This window comes from Belonocnema kinseyi, chromosome 5, assembly GCF_010883055.1.
Source record: "Belonocnema kinseyi isolate 2016_QV_RU_SX_M_011 chromosome 5, B_treatae_v1, whole genome shotgun sequence".
In the NCBI taxonomy this organism is placed as follows: domain Eukaryota; kingdom Metazoa; phylum Arthropoda; class Insecta; order Hymenoptera; family Cynipidae; genus Belonocnema; species Belonocnema kinseyi.
Window position 1 is genome coordinate 116,256,961 of NC_046661.1, and position 410 is coordinate 116,257,370.

The window sequence follows — 410 nt, forward strand, 5'->3', positions numbered from 1 at the left end:
TCGGAGAGTTACGATGTATAGAATTTAATGATCTTTAATTTAAAACAGAAAAATTCAAAATCTCAAGAAAATTGAAGGCTCTGGACATTTTTGAATAAAAAAACTGCATTTCCTCCAACTGTGCGTCATGAGTACAGTAAGTTTGTTTATAGATTTTAATAGCTTATAATCTGTTTATTTCAGAAATGAGTTTTGCAATAACATAATTAACTATTTAATTTAAAATCTCCTTTACATTTAAAATGTTCAATAAAATCATTAGGGGCTGAATTCAGCGATAAAAAAGCTTTCAAGATTAAGCAACAAACTTCAATAAGTCCTTAGAATGAAGTATAAAAACAATTTTTTTGGGTAAATTTTTTTTTATTTTTCAACATAATCTCCTTGGAGCTCTATACACTTGGTCAATC

At 26.8% G+C, this 410-nt stretch overlaps 1 protein-coding gene across 1 annotated transcript in view; it reads left to right on the forward strand.

The window, feature by feature from the left end:
• Window positions 1–410, forward strand: part of LOC117173847 (metastasis-associated protein MTA3-like) — a 24,492-nt gene that overhangs the window by 13,765 nt on the left and 10,317 nt on the right. The window lies entirely within an intron of this gene.